This window comes from Sapajus apella, unplaced genomic scaffold, assembly GCF_009761245.1.
Source record: "Sapajus apella isolate SASKATOON/1434 unplaced genomic scaffold, GSC_monkey_1.0 scaffold92, whole genome shotgun sequence".
NCBI lineage: Eukaryota > Metazoa > Chordata > Mammalia > Primates > Cebidae > Sapajus > Sapajus apella.
Window position 1 is genome coordinate 930006 of NW_022437032.1, and position 24492 is coordinate 954497.

A 24492-nucleotide genomic window follows, 5' to 3' on the forward strand; every position below is an offset into this window, starting at 1 on the left:
TGTGCCACTGCACCCCACCCTGGCCAACAGAGTGAGACCCTGTCTCAAAAAAACAAAACAAAACAAAAAAAGGACTGCAACTGATGAAGGCTCAGAATATTGTTAGCATTTTTAAGACATATACATTGTTTTTTAGATATAAGGCTATTACACGCTGATATAGTTTGGATATTTGTCCCTGCCCAAACCTCATGTTGAATTGTATTCCCCAGTGGATTACAACTGGAAGTGACGCCTGGTAGGAGGTATTTGGATCATGGGGACTGATCCTTTATAAGTGGCTTTCACCATCCCCTAGATGATAAACCAGCTCTCACTCTGCATTCACAGAGATCTGAGCTTTTGAACGTGTGTGGCACCTCCCCTCCGTCTTGTTCCTGCTTTCACCCTGTGATGGGCCTACTCTTCCTTTGCCTTCTGCTGTGATTGCAAGCTTCTTGAGGCCTCCTCAGAAACAGATGCCACTGTGCTTTCTGTGCAGCCTGCAGAACCATAGCCCACAAAACGTCTTTTCTTGTAAATTACTCAGTCTCAGGTATTTCTTTTTAGCAGTGCAACAACAGCCTAATACATACACTTCACAAACTACAATATGGTGTAAATAAACCTTTCATATACATTGAAAAACCAGTGATCTTGTGTAAGTCACTGTATTACAATACTCACTTCATTGCAGTGGTCTGGAACCAAACCCACAGTGTCTCTGAAGTGTGCCTGGTTAGCCATACACCATATAAGGATGTTTCAGTTAATGGTGGATCTCACAAGATAACGATCCTATCAGACTATGATGGAGCTGAAAAATTTCTATCACCTAGTGACGTTGTAGCCATCATAACGTTGTAGCACAATGCATCATTCATGTATTTGTGGTAATGCTCATGTAAATAAAGTTAACTGTGCTGCCAGTCTTAAACAAGACATAGCACACACAATTACGTATATAGCCCATACTACTTGGTAATAAATTATAGTTACTGGTTGATGTGTTTACTATATTTTTATGATGGTTTGAGAGTGCATTGCTTCTACTAAAAAAAACATTGGTAAGTGTAAAACAGCCTCAGGCAGGTCCTTCTGGAGGTATTCCAGAATAAAGTATTGCTGATAGGAGATGACAGCTCAGCTCCATGTTGGTTATCTTCCTTGAAGACCTTCCAGTGAGACAACAGGTGAAAGCGGAGAACAGTGATACTGATGATCCTGTGTAGGCCAAGGTTAATGTTCGTGTTTGTGTCATGTGTTTTAAATGAAAAAGTTTAAAAAGATAAAAACAAAAAATCTTATAAAACCTTATAGAATAAGAACATAAAGGGAATTTTTTTACCCTACTTGCAAGCTAAAGGAGAAAGTCTTTGTGTACAACTATACTAAGTGTTTGTGCTTGCAGCTGTATTACAAAAGAGTAAAAAAAAAAGAGGTTTTAAAAATTAAGTTTATCAAGTAAAAAGTTAAAGTAAGCTAAAGTTAATTTATTACTATTTGGCTGGGCACAGTGGTTCACCCCTGTAACCCCAGCACATCAGGGGGCCGAGATAGGTGGATGACCTGAAGTCAGGAGTTTGAGAACAGCCTGGCCAACATGGCGAAACTCTGCCTCTACTAAGAATACAAAAATTAGCTGGGCATGGTGGAGCGTACCTGTAGTCACAGCTACTCAGGAGGCTGAGGCAAGAGAATTGCTTGAACCCAGGAGGCAGAGGTTGCAATAAGCCGAAATCATGCCACTGCACTCCAGCCTGGGCGACAGAGTGAGACTCCAACTCAAAAAAAAAAAAAGAAAAAGAAAAGAAAGAAAAAGAAAAAAAGAAAATAAATTACCTAAGAACACATTTCTCATAATATAGCTCTCATTCATGACCGTATGTATGTATGCGTACATGTATACCACTGACTCTGGAACAACACAAGTTTGAACTGCATGTGTCCACTCATATGTAAATTATTTCCAATCAATGTAAATTGAAAATTCAGTATTTGCGCAATGTAAAATCCATGTATATAGAGAGCCAACTTTTGACAGAAGCAGAGTACAGGGCTTGAGCATGCACAGATTTTTCTATGAAGGTGTCCTGGAGCCAGTCCCCTGCATATAATGTGGGACAACTGTATTTTCTTTCATGTAATTAAATACCAATTTTTAAAACTATATTTACTATAACAATTTTATGTGTCAACTTGGCTAGGCCTCAGTATGCCGGTACAGGTATTGATCGACTTATGACCTATGCAACTTATGACCATTCAACTTTATGACCACAATCGCTAGCCATGACTGCTCCGCGTCTGGCAGCGCAAACGTTGCCCAGCTGGGCATACGACAGTGCGGACCAGCTTCCGGCAGCACTACCATCTCCACGTGCATATAGCCTACTCAACTTACAACCAAATCGTGTTACAACCGGTCTGTCTGAACCAATTGTGGTCATAAGTGGAGCACTATCTGTATTTGGTCAAGCAGTATTCTAAGCTGATTCTCTGAAGCTCTTTTAAAGATAAAAAGAGCATTTAAATCAGTAGCTTTTGAATAAAGTAGATCGCCCTCTGTAATGTAGGTGCAGGGGTCTCATCCAATAAGTCGAAGGCCTTTATAAAAAGACTGAAGTCCCTAGAGGAAGAGAGAATTTGGCCAAAGACTGTCTTTGGACTAAAGGTAGGTCAGATAATCCCAGGGTCTTCAGGCAGCTGGTCAACCCTGCAGATTTTGAACTTCCCAGCCTCCAAATTGTGTGAGCCAATTTATATACATAAACACACACACACACACACACACACACACACACACACACACACACACATATACACACATACATGTACATACATACACATATATGCATACACACATATACATATACATACACACACATATATATACACACACACATATACATACACACATATATATACACATACATATACATATACATACACACACATATATATACTTATACATACACACACATATATACACACATATGTATATATACACACATATGTATATATACACACATATATATGTATATATATAAACACACATATATACACACACATACACATGTGTGTGTGTGTGTTTGTGTGTGTATGTATATGAATGTGGCTGGTAATATGGAATGCTATAATAAATTAAGGCTTCAATTCTAACCTGAATTTCTGTGCCCACCTCTGCCTATAAAATCACATAGATCAAAGGTAGGAGGACAGATTATTCCTCAATGGAAAAACAATTGGGACATTGCTGCTAAAGGGGAGAATAGGTGCCAGGCAGACTTAATTAATTATGATAATAAAACACAATAGCTATTCACTCCACAGACAGAATCATTTCTCCTTAGAGGCAGGACAAGTGACCATGGCTAATTTTGTGATAACGACAGCATAGATGGCTGCAAGAACATTTCCTTCACAGCCCGAAAGCATCCAGAATCATGTAAGTTTAGCATCAGATGGGCCTTTAAATTTTAGAGCATAATACGATCATCTTAGAGGTTACAAAATTAAAAAGCAAGAATGTTAAAAGTTGGCTCAGAGGAAAACAAATAAGTAAGTGGCAAACTCAGGGCATTCAGAAAGAAAGCTTAATATTTTGTTAGTAAAGAACTGCAGTAAAAGGAAAAAGAGCTTGAACAGGGGCGCTGTAAAGATGAAGATGGGGAGAAGTATCTGTAGGACGAACACATTTGAAAACTGCTATTTTAAACCCCTGAATGTTAAGTACTCTCAAGAAGCTTGAATTTGTCATTCTATAACTTATTCACTTTAATGCATTTTCAGTTTCCATTTAGTTAAGACTTATTCACAACAGAAATGTTTATTTTGTCAGCTAAGGTCATAACAAATCCAGCTTAATAGCATATACATCTAAATTTCTAGAGCAGATAATTCGTGTTCATCCACTATTATATCTCATATTAAAAGAAAAAAACTGTCAGATTCAACTGTCTTCTCATGCTAAAAGTCAAATTTTCATGTTTTCATATGCTAAATATCCACTTCACTTGTATTTCGAAACTGCTTTTATTTCAGCTCCTCAAAGGGAAAATACAGTATCTAAAGATCTTATTTTTAATATAAATTTGATTTGATTACAGTAAGAACACTTAACATGAGATCTACTATCTTAAGAGATTTAATTGTAAAATACATTATTGTTAGCTACAGGCCTAATGTCACACAGCAATCTCTAGAGCTTACTCAACTTGCTTGCTGAAATTTTATGTCAGTTGATTAGGAAGATTATTTCCCTCCCACCAGACCATGGCAGCCAAGACTGTCCTCTGGCTTATGAATTTTAGTATTTTAAATAGCTCATATAAGTAGACTGAGGCAGTATTTGTCTTTCTATGACTGGCTTATTTCACCTAGCATAATGTCCTTAAGGTTCATCTGCAATAAGGTGTCACTTATTGCAGAAATTCCTTCTTTTTTAAGGCTGAATAGTGTTCTGTTGTAGGCATATACCTCGTTTTTAGTATCTATTCATCTGCCATGGATACTGAGATTGTTTCCGTCTCTTGGCTATTGAGGCTAGTGTTAAGTAGAGATTTGATTTTGAGCTAAGCTATGGGTACACAAAGGCATACAGAATGGTGTAATGGACCCTGAAAATTCACAAAGGGGGAGATTTGGAGTTGGATGATGGATAAAAAATTACTTGTTGGGTACCATGCCCAACATTTGAGTGATGGATACACTAAAAACACAAACATCACCACTATACAACCCATAAATGTAACCAAAAACCACTTGTACCCCTAAAGCTATTGAAATTTTTTTAAAAAATTTTTCCATTTTTTTTTTTTAATTTTTTTTGAGACAGAGCCTCACTCTTTGGCCAGGCTCCAGGCTGGAGTGCAATGGCATGATCTCGGCTCACTGCAACTTCCACCTCCTGGGTTCAAGCAATTCTCCTGCCTCAGCCTCCTGAGTAGCTGGTACTACAGGTGCGTGCAACCACACCCAGCTAAGTTTTGTATTTTAGTAGAGATGGAGTTTCACTACGGCCAGGATGGTCTCGATCTCTTGACCTTGTGACCCGCCCACCTCGGCCTCCCAAAATGCTAGGAATATAAGCGCAAGCCACTGTGCCTGGCCGATTTTTTTTTTAATTTTAAAAATTAAAAAAAAAAATCTTATTTTTAAAGTCATCATTTTCATAGAAAATCCCTCTGGTTTATTTTTCTCTTTGTAGTACAGTAAGTGCAAGAAGTATTTCTTACCTGTTTCAAGATGAATATGAACTATTGAGCCAGCATAAGGCAGCAGATTTGCTATCTCATTAATAACCAGAGTGAAGCTTTTAGAAATTTCTACTCAATTCTCCGTTTGGGAGGTAGATGCAAAATACAGCAGACCCTTGGCATCCTCAAAGAATATATTTATAGACTTCTCAAAGTTCTTTATTTCATATGTTGCATTTGACATCTTCTTTAAACACCATAATTACAAGCTGTAAGGCTTAATGGCTATTACTGCACGTCAAATAATAACAGGAAGCAAGAATGATTTCAGGTTGAAGTGACAAGACCACAAATTGAGTATGCTCAGGTCTTGACTTCATGATGGATGACTCCACATATGCATCACAGCATAGGAAATTAAATTTTGTTTCTCAACTTTTTTTTTTATTATGAAAGATCTCAAACAGTAGATCATAATAGAAAATAACATATCAGGCCTTCATTTATTCTCTACTCAGATTAATATGTCAACCATGACAATATTGGACTCCGTTCTTAAAAAAATAATACATCACAGATACAAGTCTCTTTGTGCTGTATGTGACAGATATGCAAATTGGGAATAAACACAGCTTACACGTAAATGGTCTTATTCTGGTGCCAACATTCTGAGTTTGAATGTTGGCACTACATTCACTGGCTGTGTGACCTTGGGTATGTTGTTTAGCTTATCTGTACCTCCATTTGTTCACATATTAAAATGGTGATAATGATGATAATGGTACTGGCCATTTAGGATCGTTTTAAGGGTTAAACAAATTCACTTAGCATAACATCCTTGAGGTTTATGTAAAGCACTTTGAATGGTGCCTGGCACACAGGAAGACAGCACACTTGCTCTTCTGCTCATGGAGCCCATATTAATTTTTCATTTGTGTTAAGGTGAAATAGAAGCTTTTGCCAACATGCTTTTCAAAGGTTCACCTTACTTCATATATCTGACATTTAAGCATCTTACCTCTCTGAATGTGATTTAAAACTATGACTTGGACAAAATGTTGTCAGTGAACAAAATATATCGCAATATATCAAATAAAAATTATGCCAACTCATAAATGCTAGGAGACACTGAATAAATCCATGGCAGGAAAAAAAAACAAAACTTTGAAATGGCTACGAAATACTCTCACCCTATAACTCTGCAGTGCTAGTCAAAGCGAGTATAAAAAAATATGTTTTATTCTATGTAAAGTTTTAAATTTGACACAACGATAACAAATAAAGGAAATAAAAGTGCAAAAAGAGATTTAAATAAGTTAATGATAAATTAGTTATTTATCCATTTCACTAGCATAGTTTATTATATTCAGAGAGACAAATGCATTTAACATGCTGACAAGTTTAATTTCCCTTCAACTTTATTACCCAAATCACTTATAACCTGAGATAATACCAAGTGTCAAGGTTTTTAAAGCGCAGGCATAGGTTTTAAGCAAATTTGCGAAGTCACAGCAGAAAGGCCTAGTGACTCATGGAATTTGCTAGAGATAGGATCTCTAGGAAAACAGTTTTGGGGGAACGGGTTGTGATTTTCATGAACTTCACTCTTTTGTTCATTTTCTATCTTTTGAATTATTAATTTGTTCAAGTTCAAGTGATCAGGCTGTTGAAGCTCACTGGTAAATATTTCATTGAACAAGATAGTAGCATTAAAAACACTATATACAGTTTAATTTTAGACAGTGTATATTTTAGGATTATCCAACTTTTATCAAAAAAATTTCATGTAGACTAGAATATGCATTAGAAAATACCTGCTCACTATAAAATATTGTGAGGCTAAAATCTGAAACAGCATTTGTTTAATAAATGATTTTTACATATATAATGTGCCTTGGTAATAGTTATAAACTAAGCTACACTTTGTCTTACATTAAGAGCCATAGTTATCCAAAGGAAAAGAAACCATTATGTTGACTTTACTTACTGGCATACTAAGGTATAGACCAATAAACTTTCCAAGATGCAGACATCAACTTTATAGTGAAGATGTAATTTGAACCCTAGGTGATTAACACCAATGTCTGTTTACTTAACCGATCAATGTTTGCACTAGAATGAACACTTTTGCAAATCAACACTGACATAAATGACATTTGATTGTCCTATCACTATGTTTACCCCATGACAGGACTGTAAACATTTATACCTAATCAACACACTTCCATCAAAAATGGTCACTGATAATATAGAAACAGTGTGCTATGTAAATGTAGTAAATATTGTAGTTTAGTGCTCTTAGTATGATGAGTTATCTTTAAGTACTTCTAGTTCTGTCTGTAAACTAGTTTCTAGTTCAGTCTATAACCTATACATATTTCTCTGATGAATTCAGATCAAAAATACTGCAATGTAACTATAGTTTATCTAGTTAATTCATTCTCTTCAAACACCAGAAATAGTTAAAAATACCAATTCCCTTTTCTTGGTGATCTAAACGTGTAATTAGGCTTTTTATTTTTCAAAACAAAATGGAAAACAAAAATAAGTGTCCAGTAAAAATAATGGAAATAAATCAACCTAACAGATCAGAACAGGAAAGAGGAAAAAAAAAAGCAAATGGGAGAGAGCATTGGGGGAAGAGAAAGAGGACGCAAGAAAACAATGAAAAAATCAATTTTAGACACATTAAATGTGGAGGAGGTGAAAATAATATTAAAATGCCTTTCTTATTATTGTACCTTATGTCACTAGAGAAAACAAATTTTGAAAAGACAAAATTATGATGCTAACAGTCAATATTGTTTTTCTTTTACTCTTTGTATAAATTCTAAATTTTCACTCAATGGCAATTAAATAAACAAAAATGACATACTATATTCCAAGTTTCATTGTTCAACTATAAATTTATATACAGTGACATATGGAACATGGTAGAGTGTAGCATGCATATATCACATTCAGTGTGTTTTTATAAGGTGTGAGTACATAGGCATGTGAGGGTAAGCATACAAAACACTCTTATCAGTAGCATAGGGAACATTTTCAGAGCTCAGTTTCCAGCTGCCCTCCCCTAGTGGTCATGGACCCCTTCATCCCTCATCATCAACATCTTGATTTGCTGTATGATTTGGGCACAGGTTTCCCTAAAATATAGTCTGTATCACTAAGCCATAACCAAAATGATATAGATAGAAATGCTGAGCATTTCCTTCCAAAATGTTATAAAGATATGTGAATTTAAGGATGAGAGCTTCTGCTAGCAGATCTGCAAATCTGTTGTTCAAAACTCAGCCAGCCATCTTGGACTGTGAGTTAGAGAACCAGGGCTGAGGATCAGAGAAGCAACAAGGGAGAAAGGGCCTCAGTGACTGACTTGGCAGAACACCCAGGCAGCCTTGTCTCAATACCACTCGCTGTCTTTTAGATGCGAGGAATAAATATTTATGCTTTTGTATCATATAATATTTATGCTTTTGTATCATATGTGTGTGTGTGGGGTGTGTGTGTGTGTGTGTGTGTGTGTGTGTGTCTCTACGCTTCCCCTTCTGCTGGAGCTGGGAGGGGAATATTCTGCTTTGAGCAGAAGAACTAATTTCTATCTATAGAGAAATCAACTAATATTTGCAAACTAAATCCTCTTTCTATTTGCTTTGGACACGCCACCCTAACATGATATGCTCAAGACCATGGCTGGGGCACAGATCAGAAGCTTGTATACATAATTAGGATTTCCAGGAAAAAAAAAAAATAAGAAGGAAATGTGGAATTCCAGTACCAGTTACTCAATCATTCTTGAAAGCAACAGTATTGCAGACAAGCTTATTTTTTCCATAATGTGGGTTTAAGGTGTCTTTTGATGAGCATCGTTTTTCTGACTCCATATCCATGTATTTCTCAAATGTTGGAGGCATAAATTTCTCTAAGCCAGCTTGTTTCCTCTTCTATTGGTCTGTCCTCCTTTCCGACCCTACCTGACCCACAATGCAATTGATATAAATCGAAATGTAAAAATTCATCAAGGAGGCTATCCATTTCTGTGATAAGAGTTCTCTCTTCAACCGAGGGAAGCACAATGTTAATAATTGCTTTGTCGCTATTTAGCTTTAAAACCCTGCCTCTTTTCTGGGGCAATTTTCTTGAGAATCTGCATGAGCAACTTGAAAGTTGAATATATTTGGGAAGAGAGCAGACGTATATATAATTTTCCTTGATAGTTCTTCAAGAACGAAAGAATCTATTTGAATACGCATGTCAATGCATTACAAATGGGCATTTATTTCTGTGCCCCACAGAAAACAGTGTAACTTCTCATAGAATTTCAGTACTATTTCCAGAATATTTCTTACTGAAGCCTCCCGTGATGTGACTGATGTTTAAAAGCCTTCATGGCTTTTATGGCTAAAGGCTGAGTAGCTATAGGGTGGAATATAAAGATGTGGAGGGAGGTTCTGCCCAGAAAGCTTTCCCCTCAAGTATGTACATGGCTGCCCCTTCACCTCACACAGGTCTGTGTTTGAATGTTCATCTTTTCTGTGAGGTCTATCCTGACCATTTTATTTAAAATTATAGCTCCCCATCTTCCACCGAGAACTCTCAGTTCCCATCAACTGGCTCTTATTGTTTTTTATAATACATATACATTTATTTATACACTATTTTCACTACTTCCCCCTTTCCATAATAAGTATTATAGTTTACTTATATACTGTTTTCACTATTTCCCCCTTTTTATAATAATGAGTATTATATTTATATATGATTTTCACTGTCTATTTCCCCCTTTCTATAATAAAATGTAAAATCTAGGAGAGCAGGGTTATTTTTTTCACAAACATTGTCCCTAGAAATCTGACACAGTGTAGGAACTCTATATACTTTATTTTCTGAATGATGAATATGAAAATGTATTTCAATAACTGTATTTTTCTATGACTAATTGCAGAAAAACACTTGTAACATCCAGATTGTACTTTTTATTATTTTTATTTTTTAGAGATGGGGTCTTGCTCATGCCCCAAGTTGGAGTGCAGTGGCACAATCACAGCTCACTGCAGCCTTGAACTCCTGAGCTCAAGAGTGCTGAGCCCACCCCAGCCTCTAGAGCTGCTGGAACCACAGGTGTACACCACCGTGCCAGACTAAATTTTTAAATGTTTTTTTTAGAGATAGGATCTCATTATGTTGCCCAAGCTGGTCTCTAACTCCTGGCTTCAAGCAGTCCTCCTGCTTTAGCCTCTCAAAGTGTTGAGATTGCAGGCATGAGCCACCATGCCCAACCAGAGTAGACATTTTAGCGCACATTATCTTTAGAGTCAGATACACTTTTATTTTAAAATTTTAAAAATTAAAAAAGAATCTTTGAGGTTTTATACTTAGACCCTTCAGAAAGCACTGAGTCCCCTTCTGAAGGAAGTTTGTAGACAAAAGTGAGGATACTACCCATTACTTTAGATAGGGAGGTTATCCTGGATTATAGAAGTGGATCTAATGTAATCACATGAGCCTCACAATACAGAAAGAGAAGACAGACCTGCAGGGTTTCAGGGAAGAAAAGACAGGAGATCAGAGAGATCCAGACCAGGAGAAAGATTTTACCTGTTTTTTCTGGCAGTGGCTTTCAATACAGAAAAGTGGGCTATGAACCAAGAAATGCAGGCAGCATCTAGAAGTGGAGAACAATCCCTGACTGACAGCCAGCAAGGAAATGGGGACCTCAGTCTTACAACTGGTTGAGACCAACTTCTTTCAAAAACTTGAATGAGACTGAAATTAGATTCATCCCATAGCCTCCTGACAAGATCACAGCCCTGACAACACCTTGATTTTTGCCTTGTGAGACTATATTTGAGAGAATAGGCTGAGCCAGATATCTCATTTGCAGAACTGATATAATTAATAGTTATTTTAAGCCACTAAATTTTTGCTAATATGGTAGCAATAGAAAACAAACACAATAGCCCCCACATAAGAGCTATGTACTTTAGAAAGATCCAGTCCTTTAGATGCTTTGAGGCTTGGTTGTTCTTATAGAAATTCTACTTACACCTTCCATACTGATTGCCATCCAGACCTAAGCCAATAAGTGCACATAGCCTTCCCAGACAGCAGGGATTGGTTCAAGAAGGAGCACGTGCCCTAATACGGGTTACCTACATGTGAAAAGTTATTTTCTGAGTGAATTCCAAGAAAGAATCTTGGAAAATCTACAAAGCTGCCAGAAAAGCCATTTGTTCTTCTGATAATTATGAGGTTATGTGGACGCAAACCTCAGAAATGGTCCAGCAATTCTTCTTTCCAGCCCTGAGACTCCAGGTTGACAAAGTAGGAAGGAGAACACAGCTAAGAGAATGCAAAAAAAAGGATACTGGAATAAGTCAATGCTGAAGGCTGTTCTATTAAATCTACTGTGAGTCAGAGGATATTGAAAAGAAAATCACTCTAAGGAGAACAGTCCATTTAAATTTATTATGCAAATACTAAACTACATCTGATTGGCACATTAGAAAGTATCAATCACAAATAGATATTTTCACATTATCAAATTTTATCAAATTTAATAAAAAGATTAGCTACAGTTTTCAAAGCTGAGTATCTTTTTCAGTGATATTTAAATGTAAATGGATTCAACCTCCGGTTAAAATACAGAGATTGGGCGGGGTCAGGTGCAGCGGCTCACACCTATAATCCCAGCACTTTGGGAGACTGAGGTGGGTGGAACACGAGGTGGTCAAGAGATGGAGACCATCCTGGCCAACATGGTGAAATCCTGTCTCTACTAAAAATACAAAAATTAGCTGGGCATGGTGGCGTGCTCCCGTAGTCCCAGCTATTCAGGAGGCTGAGGCAGGAGAATTGCTTGAACCCAGGAGGTGGAGGTTGCAGTGAGCTGAGATCATGCCATTGCACTCCAGCCTGGGTGACAGAGTGAGACTCTGTCTCAAAAAAGAGATAGAGATTAGTAGATTGTATTTGTTGGAAATGATCCAACTATATGCCACCTACAGGCAACTCACTTTAGATACAAAGACATAAATAGTTGAAAGCAGAAGTACAAAAAAATATCTTGCAAATAATAATCAAAAGAGAGCAGGGGTGGCAATACTAAATTAGAGCTGGAAAGGTTACCAGAAACAAAGAAGAGTGTTGAATACTAATAAAATGTTCAATGCAACAAGAAGAAAAAGTAATTATAAATATATGCACGCCTAATACTAGACCATCCAAATATACCAAAAATTGACAGAATTGAATAAAGAAATATTTCCAAAGTAAAATTGGAGACTTCAATATTCTACTCTCAGTAATAAACGGAACAATCTTACAAACAAAGAAAATAAAAAACTTGGACAACACAATAAACCAACAAAATCTAACAAATATACATCCAACAACACCATTAATTATGTACAACAAAATACATATTATTCTCAAATGTGCACAAGACATTCTGCAGGATAGAAAATACGTTAGGCCAAAAATTATATGTTGATCAATTTTAAAAGATAGATATTATACCAATTATCTTCTGCAACTGCAACAGTATAAAGTTACAAATCAATAACAGAAGGAAACAGAAAATTTCACAAATTTGTAGAAATTAAGCAAAACACTCTTAAACACCCAATAGATCAAGGAAAAAATTATAAGGAAAATTAGAAAACACTTAGAGATTAATGACACATAAAATACAACATACCAAATATGAGTCACAGAAAAAGCAGCACTATGGGGTAAATTTATAGCTTTCAATGCTTACATTAAAAAGAAAAAAGAGCTCAACTTGACAAACAAACCTTATAACCTAAGGAACTAGAAACAGAAGAACAAACCAAACCCAAGGTTATCAAAAGGAAGGAAAATAAAGATTAAGCAGTGAAAAATGAAACAGAGAAGAGCAAAAAATACAGAAAATGAATAAACCCAAAAGTTGTTTCTTCAAAAACAAGCTACACAATTGACAAACTTTTAGCTATGTTGACTAATAAAAAGATAAAGAAGACCCAAATTACTAAAATAAGAAATGATACTGGGGCTGCTACTACAAATTTACAGAATTTTTTTAAGTCTAAGAGAGTTATGAACAATTCTAAGCCAGCAAACTGGATAATTGCTATGAAAGATTGAATCAGTAATCAAAAATCTCCCCAAAAAGAAAAACTTTCATGGCTTTACTGGTGAATCCTACCAAATATTTAAAGAATTGACATTAATCCTTCTCAAATTTTGTCCTAAAATTTAAGAAAAGAGAACACTGCCTAGTTGATTCTATGAGGTCAGCATTACCCTGATATCAAAGCCAGACAAAAAGCTATAGGAAAAGAAAACTACAGAGTAACATCCTGTATGAACATCAATGCAAAAACCTTTAACCAATATTATCAAGCCAAATTCAGCAGCATATTAAAAGGATTATACACCATGGTAAACTAAGACTTATTTCTGTAAAGTAAGAATAGTTCAACGTAAGAAACTAATCTGTGAAATATACTATAGTAACAAAATGAAATTTAAAAACCACTTTATCCACTCAACTGACGCAGAAAACACAGAAATATTCAACATCATTTCATGATAAAAATACTCATCAAGGTGGGAATAGAAGAAAACCACCTTCATTTAATCAAAGGTATATATAAAAAATACAAAGCGAACATCAAAGGTGAAAGACTGAGATGCTTTCCTCTAAGACCAGGATCAAAGAAAAGGCAGCCAGTTTTGCCACTTCCATTCGACATAGTACTGAAAGTCCTAGACAGAGCAATTAGGCAAGAAAAAGAAATAAAAGACATCTAAATTACCAAGAAAGAAGTAAAAGTATCTCTTTTCTAAGTTGATATAATCTTACATGTAGAAAACCCTAATAATCCCACCAAAACACTGTTAGAACTATAAAATAAATTCAGCAAAGTAGCAAGATGAAAGTCAATGCATAAAAATCAGTTTTATTTCTACTCATTAACAATGAACAATATGAAAAATAAATGAAGACAATAATTCCATTTACAGTAGTGTCAAAAATACAATATTTAGGAAATAATTTAACCAAGGGGGTTAAGGAGTTGTACAATAAAAAGTGTGAAATATTGCTGAAAGAAATTAAAGAACACATAAATGAATGGAAAAACAGCCCGTGTCCTGTATTGGAAGACGTAATATTGTTAAAACGTCAATACAACCCGAAGTGATTTATATGTTCAACAAAATTTTTATCACTAACCCAATTATGTTTTTTGCAGAAATAGAAAAACTTATCCTAAAATTTTTATTGACTATTAACGGCCTCTGAATAGCCAAAACAAGCCTGGAAAAGAACAAAACTGAAGAATTTATACCTTCTGATTTTAAAACTTACTATACAGCTACAGTAATTAAAAAAAAATGTGGTACTGGTGTACAGACATATATGCCAATAGAATAGAATAGAGAATGCAGAAGTAAACCTTTGTGTATGTGCTCAAATAATTTTTTATATGGGTGTCAAGGCTGGTCAATGGGGAAAAATGAGTCTTTTCAACAAGTGTGGGGAAACTGAATATCCACATGTAAAACAATAATGTTGGATTCTTATCTAACATCATATACAAAAAGTAACCCAAAACAGATCAAAGACCTAAACATAAGAGCTAAAACTATAAAACCTTTATAAGATAACATAGCACAAAACCTTATGACATTGGTTTTGGCAGTGATTTCTTTGATGTGGTATCAAGGGAATAAAAAGCAAAAGAAAAAATAGATAAATCGAACTTCATAAAAATTAAAAGTTTATGCAGATGATGCTATTAACAGTGTGAAAGGCAACACATACAATTTCAAAAAATATCAGCAAAAATTTTATATCCTGAGGGATTAATACTGATTCAAAAATTGGCAAAAGACTTGAATTGACATTCCTCCAAAGAAGATGTACAAATGGCCAATGTGTACACTACAATATGCTCAACATAAGTCATAATTAGGGAAATGTAAGTCAAAACCAAAATAAGATACCATTTCATACCCATTAGAATGGCTACTATCAGAAAGAAGCAGAACAGAAGTGTTGGAGAAGATGGAGAGGAATTAACAATCTTGCATACGATTGATGGGAATGTAAAATGGTATTTCCTCTGTGAAAAACAGTATTGCAGTTCTTCAAAAAATTAAAAATTGATTCACCATATGACCCAGCAACTCCACTTCTGAGTATATATTCAAAAGAATTGAAATTCTTTTTCAGGGTCTCAAAGAGATATTTGTACGCCCATGTTTATAGCAGCATTATTGACAACATCTAAATGTATCAGCAACTTTGTGTCCCTCAAGAATTGAAAGGACAAGCAAGATGTGGTACATTCATACGGTGGAATCTTTTTCAGCCTTATAAAGAAGGAAACACCTGAAATGTGCTACAACAGGGATGCGCCTTGAGGACATTACACTAAGTTAAACGAACTAGTCACAAAAATAATATCATCACAAAAATCATACCTTCACAAAACACTGTATAATTCCACTCATATTGAGTACCTACAGTAGTCAAAATTATAGAAGACAGAAAGTAGAATGCTAGTTTTCAGGGATCGTGGGAAGGTGATAAAAGGTATTTATTTATTTATTTATTTATTTTTTGAGAAGTCTCGCTCTGTCACTCAGGCTGAAGTGCAATGGCACAATCACGACTCACTGCAAACTCCTCCTGGGTTCAAGCAATTCTCCTGCCTCAGCCTCCTGAGTAGCTGGGATTACAGGCACACAGCACGACGCCTGGCTAATTTTTGTATTTTAGTAGAGACGGAATTTCACCATGTTGGCGAGGCTGGTCTTGAACTTCTGATCTTGTGATCCACCCGCCTCACCCTTCCAAAGTGCTGAGTTTACATGCGTGAGCCATGGCAACTGGCCTCCGATAAAGGGTATTTATTGTTTAATGTGTATAGAGGTTCAACTTCGCAAGATGAAAATGTTCTGAAGACAGACAGCTGTGATAGCTATATAACAGTATGCAGGTTCTCAATACCACTGAACTCTACACATGCAAATGATTAATATGATACATTTTACATCTGTGTATTTTACTGCAAAAAAACAATGGAGAGAGAACGCTTAGCAGAATCAAGATCTTTCTATCCCCCTCAACATTTCCTTTGTTTCCTTTTCTGTACAATTCTCTGCGCTATTCTGGTCACAGTCAACTGGTAATCTGTTTTCCGTAATAATAAAGTCTTCTTTTTTTCTGGAATTTCATATAAATAAAATTATGCAATGCATATTATTTTTTGTCTTGTTTATTTCATTCAGCATAATGTGTTTGAGTTTTGAGGTTCACCGTGTAGTTGTATATATCAGAAATTCATTCCTTTTTTTAATGCTGAGTGGCATCTCATTGTGTAGATGAAGCAAAATCTTTTATTTTCTGTGAGGGATGCTTGCACTTATTTCCATTCTTTGGATATGAGCAAAGCTGCAGCAAATAATCATGTAAAAATCTGTGTTTTAATTTTTCTTGAGTAAATGCAGAGAAGAGAATTATGGAATGATATGGGTAATGCATAAACTTTATATGAAACTGTCAGACCTGGTTTCAAAAGTGGTTGTGCTATTTTACATTCCCTCCAGCAATATATGAAAGTTCCAGTTGCCCCAAGTCATCGTTAACACTTAGTACTCTGTGTCTTTTCTAGTGTTAGCTATTCTAATGGGCGTTTAGTGCTATCTCAATGTGATTTTAGTTTGCATTCCCCTAATAACAAATGATGTTGGCCATCCTGTTATGTATAATATATATATTGGTCATTTACGTATTTTGTTTTGTAAAGGTCTTTTAAAAGATTTTGCTCATTAAAAAAATTCTATTGTGTTCTTACTGAATTTTAAGATTTATTTTTATTTTACTTATTTTTTTTTGGTTGGAGTCTCACTCTGTTGCCAGGCTAGAGTGCAGTGGCACGATCTGGGCTCACTGCAACCTCCAGCTCCATAGTTCAAGCAATTCTCCTGCCTCAGCTTCCCAAGCAGCTGAGATTACAGGCTCGTGCCACTGTGACCAGTTAATTTTTGTATTTTTAATAGAGACGGGTTTTCACCATGTTGGCAAGGCTGTTCTCAATCTTCTGACCTCATGATCTGCCTACCTTGGCCTCCCAAAGTGCTGGGATTACAGGTGTGAGCCACCGCATCTGACAAGAATTCATTTTTATACTCTAAATTCAAGGTTTTCCAAATATAGGCATTGCAAATATTTTTTCCCCAATATGTGTCTAAGATTTTCGTGTCTAAGATTTTCATTTTTTTAATGGTCTCTTTCAGGGGCATATGTTTTAAATTTTGAAGAAGTCCAATCTCTCTTTTTTTTTTTAGTTTTCTAGTTATATTTTGTGTGTTTAGCCTACCTAAAAATGTTTTGCCTCTCCTAAGGTTATGATAATTTTCATCTATGTTTATGAAACTTTTAAGTTTTCTACTTCGGGAATTCTATGACAGTATTTTTAACAATTAAGCAATATGGTTTCAGAATTTTAACTTCAAATTTGATTTTTAAAATACACTTGTTTCTTATATAGTAAACTCTAAAGCATGCAGCGATGCCATTCTTATGCATAATCTCTTAATACTTAACTATAACAAGAAAATTGAACCATTTGTAAGCAAATTTTATCACATGACATATTAATTCGAAAGATACATATATTTAATTTTCAGAAGATATTCCAGGTAACTTAGCTGGAATATGCATGTTGTATAATATAGACATTTACAGCATCAGTTTTATTTCTATTTTGGCCAAATATGTATACAATTAGACACATATCAAAAGCAGAGCTACAAAAATTACACAGTCTGAAATTTTTTTTTTTTTTTGAGACGGAGTGTCGCTCTTGTTGCCCAGGCTGGAGTGCAATGGCGCGATCTCGGCTCACCGCAACCTCCGCCTCCTGGGTTCAGGCAATTCTCCTGCCTCAGCCTCCTGAGTAGCTGGGATTACAAGCACGCGCCACCATGCCCAGCTAATGTTTTGTATTTTTAGTAGAGACGGGGTTTCACCATGTCGACCAGGATGGTCTCGATCTCTTGACCTCGTGATCCACCCGCCTCGGCCTCCCAAAGTGCTGGGATTACAGGCGTGAGCCACCGCGCCCGGCAGTCTGAAATTTTTTTTAGTGACTGGGATGTTCTTGAAAACTGATGACAATGTGATGAAAAATCTTGAGAACTAGTAGGATTTGCTTTCCTAACTTCCCTGTTGTACTTTTCTTCTGAGATAAAGCCTTCAGATTAATTTTGAGCAGATAATTTTTACATTTTTAGAGTCGCCATCACTACCATCATCACCACACCCCATCCTACCACCCAACCTAGTGCCAACTCCAGTCATTTCAACAAAGGCACGTTGAAGACAAAGCTGTAAACTACTGAAAATATGAATATTGCAATTGCCATTTTCTACTTTTCCTGAGTACTTGACCACCTGGTTGGAGGGGAAGAGGAACAGAATTGTTATTTTAGCATTTCTCAGATGATTCAAATGAAGCAGGCAGTTTCATATGCTATAGATGGATGAAACAATCTCTCTGTAGGCCCATTCGCCAACAGATATTAGAATGTCATTTACATGTACACTCTTTTCCAACTATTTCCCTTTTAGAAATGCTTTTCTAAGAAAATAAAATGACAGTGCACATAAACGCACATTTAGAAATTTTCATTGTACTGTTGTTCAGAAGAGAAATAAATCAATAAATCATTGCTTAAAATAATTTTTTCAATGACTGTAATGACTGGTATGCAGTCACTAATATAGGTCTGTATTCATGGAAATGGACACAGGAATTAGATGCACCATAAAAAAAAATAATGTAACATTGAATACAGAGCATACATGCTTTTTAAATGGAATGGTTTCACATTACAAAAGCAATATGGCTTTTTGTTTTAAAAATACGGTGGACAAAGGGACAGAAGTTGGGAGTTATAAAAAGATCATGTTATTTGATAAGGCTCGTCTGCTAATGCCATGAAGCTTGAGAAACTGTTTTTTAAATTAAAAAGAGTTATTTATTTAGCAAACAGTTTATAGGCTGCATGTACTCTGCATGGTGTAACAGCAAGCAGTAATTACATGGTAACAATGTGGCAGCCTCAGACCTGCCAAGGCTACGCCCCTTGTCTCTACATTCTTTGTGGATATTTCTACGGAGCTGGTTTTAAAGAGTAAATTGGCAAGGGTGAATTTAAGTGTCACTGTGGCCAAAAAAAAGAAAGAAAAAAAATGTGAAGTATCACAAGTGTAGAGAGCCTCTACCTTTATCTGAGATAAGCTGATGTTTTAAGAAATGAAGATAAAAATCAAGTTTGGAAACAGGGCTTGAAATCAAGTGTAAACCTGTCATAATCAATAGAGAGTGAACTATGTCCTGTAAGAAAATGACTTTTGACAGGTGACGTATCTGAAACCTGCAGAGGTGTCTCTATGAGCTGCTTAAAGTTCATTTAATTGTCTTCATCAGATCTCCCTTAGCTCCTTTTGCCTTTGACATCACAGGTCTCCACATCTTCATCCCCTTTACTCTTCCTCCCTCTTTAACCAATCCAGTAAGTCCCTGTATTTGAATCATTGATTTGAGAAGAAAATTTCTTCCAGCTGTCATGTACCAAAGACAGTTTGGCAGTTGCTTTGAGATCAACAGATGAATTGTCCACATGGCCGATATGAATTTCTTCTGTAACATGCCTGGTTGGAAACCCAGAGAAACTGACAGTGCTCAGACTAACCTCTCTTCTGCAGAAACTCCTCTAATACGCTTTGACTTAATACCAGCCTCAGTATGTATGCTGCATCCCAGGTGTGTTTGCCTTAGCTCTAAAACCTTCCGCTCTGAGCTGCAGATGACATTTCCTTTGACACAGGGTGACAGGCCTTCACTGCTACACGTATCTATGTATCACTCTTGGGGGCTGCTGGAAAAACGGGGGAAGGTGGTGTTGATCACAGCACTCCCTTTTGTATCTTTGATTTATTTTGCCTCTTTAGTACCATTAAAACTGAGCACGTTATGAGACAGGTCTCCCCTCTGCCCCACCAGGCCTGCCATCGTTGCTTTAAATACAGAAATAGTTTCCATGCCTTGTGAGATTACCTGCTGCTTTCAAGCCAATGAAGTGCTAACTATATAGTAAGAGAGTTACCTGTTACCTAAATAGTACCTAGTGAGGTTGTCAATTGTGTTTATGCTACAATTCAGTGGTGCAGAGGTACTGCTCACTCTTGGGTAATAATTGTTTGGAGTCTCCTAATCCCAACCCCTTCCCCCTCTTCAGCTCCTTCCTAAGATAGTGTAGTAGGTGGAATTCTAAGATGCTCATGCTATATGAGATTTCTTACCTGAGATCAGGAAAGCCTGTTTCAGGTTTAAATAATTCCAACGTAGAAACTGAGGTCGAAAGGAAACGCCTCATTCTCAATATCTCCAGGGATTAACCAAGACTGGTGCCCTGAGTCTGACTGCCCTGCACCCAACCCTGAGCTAGTCAATGTAAGCCAAGATATTCATGGCCAGTTACAAATATTATGGATGCTATTCAGACACTAGCACGTACACTTACGTCCAATGCGGTGAGCAGATGGTGCCTCGCCTGCGTTCTCTCAAGCCTTACCCTGTTGCTGCATGCCAGTGTGAGTTTCAACCGCCAGAAACTGCATATCCGTGCTTAATAACTTTCTCTGGCAACCAGAATCCACTCAGAGTTGCCAGGGAAAATGCAGGATGCCCAGTTAAATTTGAATTGCAGATAAGCAAGAGGTAATTTTTTAGTGTATGTATGTCCCAAATATTGCATAGGCCATACCTACATAAATAGAAAAAAAAATAGCGGTTCATCCAAAATTCAAATTTAACTGGGCATCCTGTACAATTAATTTTTATGTCTGGCAACCCTATCCACTCTGCCATGATCTGGTATGTCTGACGTTGTACCCAGACATGCCAGATAATTCTCACTCCTTGGAAAAAATATCTTCAGTAATAACTGACAGAATTTGTATAAATACCCCAACTATCTCATCCCTTGAGTGGGATAGCTCAAAGGTACAGTACATGTTTAACCAGGCACGGTGGCTCATGCCTGTAATCCCAGCACTTTGGGAGGCCCAGGTTGGCAGATCATGAGGTCAGGAGTTCAAGTCCAGCCTGACCAACATGGTGAAACCCTGTCTCTACTAAAAATACAAAAAAGAAAAAAAAAAAAAAAAAAAGCCAAGCATGGTGGTGCACACCTGTAATTCCAGCTCCTCAGGAGGCTGAGGCAGGACAATCACTTGAATCTGGGAGGCAGAGGTTGCAGTGAGCTGAGATCGTACCACTGTACTCCAACCTGGGCAACAAAGCAAGACTCTGTCTCAAAAAAAAAAAAAAAAAAAATTAGTGAATGATTTACCCTGGCTGCATTAGCTGTCTTTCTTTCCTATCCCTTCCCTCTTACACTCATCTATCAGTGTTTTGGGGTATCCCCTTCTACTAAGACACATTTCTCCATTCTACCCTGCACATTTTGAAAAGAAGTCCTCTGGCCCTACTGTTTCAATCACTGATAGACAGTACCTACACCTGGTAGTCTGCAAATCATGATGCTCCCCTCCCGAGCAACAAGAGGGGTGCAGGTGCAGCGAACCGTGGTCACTCACTACTCCCCTGGTCTTGACAGCTCTAAGATCGTGTTACCAGTATCATCCCCACTCTAAGATAAAAACAACCACTGCTTACAGAAGTTGAATAACCTCCTTAATGTCACAAGGCTGTCAAGTAACAGCACACAAACTCAAATGTAGGTAACGTCCAACCTCATGTGCTTGAGCAATGCTGCTTTCTTGAGATCAAGAACTGTGTGTTACCTTATCTCACCTAGCGTCGCCCAGGCTCTCAGTAATTAGGGAGCTGGATTGAACATATTCACTTGATGTGAGCATGGGGGAAACAAGGTACAATAAAAGGTATTACAAAACGGATTATCAATGCTAAGAGAGTTTCCATTCAAATTCACTACCTAATAAGAAGCAGATATGTTCAGCATCTAAGAGGGCTTGCAGGAACAGCTTCCTCAGACTTATGAGCACTGGCATTGGCTGATACAACCTGCCTTCTTATTCCAAGTTAATAAAGTGTACATAGAAACACATAGACACATATCCAAGATATCAAGTGACAGCTCTCACGAGAGAGACAAGAAGAATGACCTTGATGTAGACAACACAACTACTCCTCTTGAGCGCCGTTTCTTCTCAAATTCGTATCTGCAGTTGTTCTCCTTTGGAAATCAGCGCACTGAGTCAAATCCTACTGTGAATTCCCTTAGTTCACTGAGCAAAACGTTTCCTTGTCATTGACTCCAGTTTCCTTCTGATAATGGTGATACTCAATCTCGTTCTCAAGCTTATTACTTATCTCTAATCTTCACAACTCCACTGAAACATATGTTTAAATATCAGGCCAGTGGGCTTCTCTACCAGGGGTGATTTTAGCCCCAAGGGAACATTTGGCAATGCCTGGAGATACGTTTGGTTGTTACCCCTTGGGCATGAGATGTGCTACTGGCATCAAGTGGATAGAGGTCAGGATGCTGGTCAACATTCTACAACACCCAAGACAACCCTTCACGACAAATAACTCCCTAACCCAAAGCTCAACAGTGCAAAGCTGAGGCACTCTAAATTCGGCTACGATCATCTTAGCATGTACTCCTCCACCGCTTCTCACGTCTTATCAAATTAATCTTTGGAACTCAATTTCCATTTTTAGAACTTTAGGGATCCTCCTTAACTTCTGAGCCTGAAATCCAGGCCATTGGTTCCTTTATATCCCCCTAATGACACATTATTTTGCCTTATATTGGTTAAGATTTTCTTGGGTTCATTTGGATTGTGAGGTCCTTCTAAAAAAGAAAAGGTGTCTTAATCAGTTTATTTTTCTCACATTCTTTAAGGCAACAAATATTTACTGAGCCTCTACCTGAAGGCATCTGTGGTGAACAAATGCTTATTTGTACTATTGGACTGTCAAACACACAAGTGAGTAAAAAATAAATGACAAGAGTAAAGAATAAATAAATGACTGGACAAGTCTTAGTGAAGTTGCCCAAAACGCCTGTTAGTGGTTTTGGGGAAAACAAAGGTCCTTGAATTGATTGGAGATAGAAGGTCTCTGTTAGAAAAAGGAAGTGGCTGTTTGTCTGGCAGTAACAGGAAGGAGTCAAGTGAATTCATTCAGGCTCTAGGAGATCCGTGGACCACCTGGGTTTGACTTCAGCTTCACAGTCTGCTTTCACAATAACACTGAGCCATTCCCAGACTCGGTTTCCACGTCTATAGACTGCATATAATAATGCTAGATCTTGTAGGGTGTCTGGGGATCAGACGAGATAATGTAATTAAAGGCCTTAATAAAAGTCTCCAGCATAGTAACCTCTCAATAAGTGACAGCAATAATTATTGTGAGAAATGGGGAAAACAAATAGCTATAGGGGGTGAAAAGGAATTGCATCTTCCTCCCATGGAAAATCAGGGTATATTCAGTTACATGGGATGTTTACTGGTTTATTGATTTCAAGACTGTCTCTCTAACTAAACTGTTAACCCCATGGGAGTGGGACCAGATCTCTATAACTAACTACTTACACCCAGCCCCTAGCCTCTTGTATGGCACATAATAGGTCCTCAGTAATTATTTGGTGGATGAATAAATGTCTGTGTATAAAAGAAAGATGACCAAGCAGAAGAGTTGTCCTGACAAGTTCTTATCATGTAAACCAGAGAAAAATTAGATATAGAAATGTAGTATCTCAGAAAGTCATTAAAGAATATGCTTACCATTAGTCAGCCATTGTAAGCCCATTAGCAGTGTAAGTTTAAAAATTATGCAGAAAGTGGAATATTTTTAACTTTTAATAAAGCCTTTTATGTTTATTAAATATATAGTTATATTTACGTTAGAAATACACGTTCAAGATTTCTACCATGAGGGAAGGAATCAGCCAACCCAGTAAGAGTTTGCAAAAGTAAATAGTTGCATAAATTCTTAAAAGACAACACTGGCAGGAGTCTTATAACAGCAACTTTAAGGGCCGTTGTTACTTCCTCACTTAACAGAAAAGTGGGAAAAAAATCTCTTTTCAAAATGCATCATTCTGTGGTGTGGAAGAGATAAAGTGGAGAAATGTTATCTGTGAGTAAGAAAACAAAAGAGAAAAATTTCAAGAAGTGATGAATGAAAGAAAATCACTACACAGAACACATGAATACATCTACTTCCTTGGGTGCTTGAGGGGAGAATTATTCATTTGG